Source organism: Triticum dicoccoides, chromosome 1B (assembly GCF_002162155.2).
Source record: "Triticum dicoccoides isolate Atlit2015 ecotype Zavitan chromosome 1B, WEW_v2.0, whole genome shotgun sequence".
Taxonomy (NCBI): domain Eukaryota; kingdom Viridiplantae; phylum Streptophyta; class Magnoliopsida; order Poales; family Poaceae; genus Triticum; species Triticum dicoccoides.
In genome coordinates this window covers 278383943-278387448 of record NC_041381.1, presented here as the reverse complement: position 1 = coordinate 278387448, position 3506 = coordinate 278383943, and the positions used below count along the sequence as shown (strand labels likewise).

The window sequence follows — 3506 nt, the reverse complement described above, 5'->3', positions numbered from 1 at the left end:
CTAGTTTGTTAGCTAATCATGGAGTGTGCGTAGACCTAGCTGGTCTAATTGATGGGCTGAAGCCAAATGCCAGTGCGTTGACACAAAATCATAAAATATAGACACAATGATCAAAATATTCTTTTAATTCAAAAATATGCCGTAAGCATGATGGCATCTGGTTTCCATCATACAACGACAAATACGTGTGCATTGGTATTGGTCTTCAATAAATAAAGCATTAGTAAGATAACACAAGTTATTGCATGTCTTCTACCTTTCACTCTCTTTGTCTATCACTTGGCTTCCATTCTCCCTTTCTCTTTCTCCCTCTCCACCTACTCCTTGACACAATGCTATCACCATTGGTGAAGCTATAAATTAGGGATGAGTGCAACCAGAACAATTATATTATAATTAAGGGTTAATTGTAGAGTTATACTGAATTCTGATTTCTAAATCATCAAATACAGAGTTGATTACAAGGTGAGCAAACAAAAAACAATTACAAAGAGAAAAAAATCTAAAAGATATACAGGAACATCAGGAACCAATTCTCAGAAAGAGATTTAAGCTGCATTTTGGTACCTATGAGATCACAGGAGCAGGCCATTAGCGCTGACAGTTTCGTTTTCATGGTTGAAGATCATAGCATTGCGTCACTTTGAGAAATCCGTACATTCCTCGAGAAATGATCCCAGGAAATGAATAACAAGATGGAGCATCAACTTCTGTAATAGAAAAATAATACAAAAGAATAAAGCTCTGAAAAAAATCTTACTTGCTCACATTGAGAGATAAAACGATAGTGTGTTGCTACTGTCCAAGTTGACAATTATAGACTCATCAATAGCAAGTGTAGTCTTAATTTATAGAAGGACAATATAAATCTTGTATATAGAACTCATTCAACAGGTTTAGTAGCCTAAATGTAAGAACATGTATTGACATATTTTTAGTATTATAAATGAAGATAATTTTATGGTCTATTGACGCCATTTGATAAATTAAAAAGAAGGTTCTTACCTGCCACTGGGATGTGAACTATTGTCTAGAATTTCAGATAACCATGCACAGTATTTGGTCGAGTATCGGTGTGAACTCACACATGCACACACACACAAACAAAGAAGCCCTCGTCCAACCCGGAAAGGAACTCCTGCCCACGCACTCCGCAGGCGAGCTCGTCCAATCTCACTGCCACTCCGTCTCCCTGGCTGCCGTCCTCCGCCTCCATCCCACGCCTCTCCACCTCCCCCATCCCCATGCTGCTTTCATCGATAACCACCCATTGCTGCTGCCTTCGATGTGGTTACCTTCGTCACTGCCAGCGCATCACCATGCCTCGCCATAATCTCCATGCCCTCATTGGTCACATCCACAGATCAAATAGTAGGACCTATAAACTGGTTATACGCCCAAAAACTGAGCATGCAATAAGATCAATGTAAAACCAAACAAGATTCTGCAAACTGAACCACATATAACTCCCATGCAAAGAAGGGTACTCTGCATCAGTTCCATAGTCAGATGATAGACAATAGATACTGATTTCCTGAGTAGACAATGTTGTGAACCTCCCCATGCGATTCTGCAAAGGGTTACAAAACTGTGGAAGGAAATTTGGGGAAACAATTGAACTCCTCCTAGAAAGGACAGAAATGACGAGTTAAATTATTTATTCTCAAGGGAAAGAATTCAGTAAGCTAATTAATACGTGCAATGGGCAATTACATTTTCTTTTCTTCTAAGGCACTCATTTGCTTCAGACAAGATCTCTTCCTGCAAAATTATTCAGTGTACTATTAGGAACAGTCAATTTTATATCTGAATAAATTTATGTGAGAAAATTTATGAATAGATAATATGATCAAATTTATTTTGTTAAGAGTATACCTTCCTCTAGAGACCAGTGAGATGAAGAAGCATATGTTGTGTCTGCAATCGTGAAAATGATCAACATTTTGTGTCGTAACATATCGAGGACGACACAGCCAAATTATCCCTAGCTTTTACGATGCATTAATTGCATTACGGAATCAATACATCTAATGCAAAATTTTCCAGTCCTAGAATAATGACGTTAAATCAAAGACATCAAGCTAAAAACTGCATATAGTTCAATAGAGATGTAGTGTACAAAGCAGCTCACTTACCTGAGATGTGTTTTGTCCATTGAAAAAAAACTAAGCTATATTTGCAGCATGAGGAGACTCTGTTTTGTTTATTGTTTGAACAGGGCACACACCTTGCTCAATTTTACTTAAAAACAAACCAAGACAAAAACAGGTGTAATCTACCTACAACACTAGTCAAAAGTGATCATGGAACCCTGCATCTAACAGCATAATATTGCCTATGATTAACAAAGTAGAAATAGGCAGGACAAAGTAACAATTTGTACCGTTTTCTATAGATAATAAAAGAGCTAGTGCTCCTTTCTTCTGAATCATGATTGTACGGAAATAAATCAATTAGTCTTATGGATCTTATGTACCTTGAGGATGAATCAAGTTGCTTTTCAAGCAGCTTTGGCTCTTTGATGCCAAGTGACACGAGGCGTTCGCCAAGCAAATTTCTGTAATTCTCATTGAGTTAAAAGATCACTGTAAGTAGGTACATTAGTTAACATATTAAAACTAAGCTACATGCATTGTTTAACTTCACTACAATAGATGTTCAGATTTCATTTTCGGATAGAAAGTGTGTCTGATTGCTCTAGGTTACAAAATACCCCTATAACACTATGAGAAATGCAACAATTAGATAAAAACTTGCGTAGAGAAAGTATCCAGTGAAAACTTTCTTCATGGGTCATTAGATCTATAACAAACCACACAGATCAAAGGTTGTATATCGAACCAACACTTAAACGCTAATGAGCTAATTACGTCCTCACTCTGCCTTAATGTGACGACGACTTGGCTACCTCTGCTCTCATGGCCCCTCAAGACTTGGATGCTGAAGCAGGATGAGTTGTACTGAATGAATGTGGCAGTTTGGTTGTCGTACATGTTTTAGTGCAGGCAATTTATACCTAACACATTGATGTATCATGTACTTCCTCCGTTTCAAAATAAATGTCTCAACTTTGTACCAAGTTTAGTATAAAATTGTACTAAGTTTAGTATGATACTCAATGGTGGAGAACAACCTGATTTCAAGGATGCATCACATGATTAAAGACTTTGAGAAGCATAATTAGATGCTTGTGATCGTCACAATGTAGAAAACTGATGCTTTTGTTCAAGTGCGTCAACTGAAGAATTGCAAATTAATGGATTTCGTATGTGTTGATGATGTGCTACTTTTGCATGTGGTCGTGTAATGGCAAAACTGATGCTTTTAGTTGCTTCCATCTCAGCATGCTGTTGATCTCCTGAAGCACACTATGGTAGCAAGCATCAGCACCGAATCATGAGACCCAGCTGGCGGAGAGTAAGGGATGGGTTCAACAAGGGCATCAGATCACACCTCAGGGAGACCTCGGAAGGCATTCAACCACGAGATCATGACCGAGGGCAGCC

General features: G+C 38.2%; 1 long non-coding RNA gene across 1 annotated transcript; it reads right to left on the bottom strand.

The window, feature by feature from the left end:
- Positions 1 to 1687: 1687 nt before the first annotated feature.
- On the bottom strand, positions 1688 to 2949 carry LOC119304191. The gene is made up of 3 exons (XR_005148131.1): positions 2477 to 2949; positions 1876 to 1917; positions 1688 to 1761 (listed from the first exon to the last, which is right to left on the bottom strand). It is a non-coding gene; the product is annotated as an uncharacterized LOC119304191 (long non-coding RNA).
- Positions 2950 to 3506: the final 557 nt, after the last annotated feature.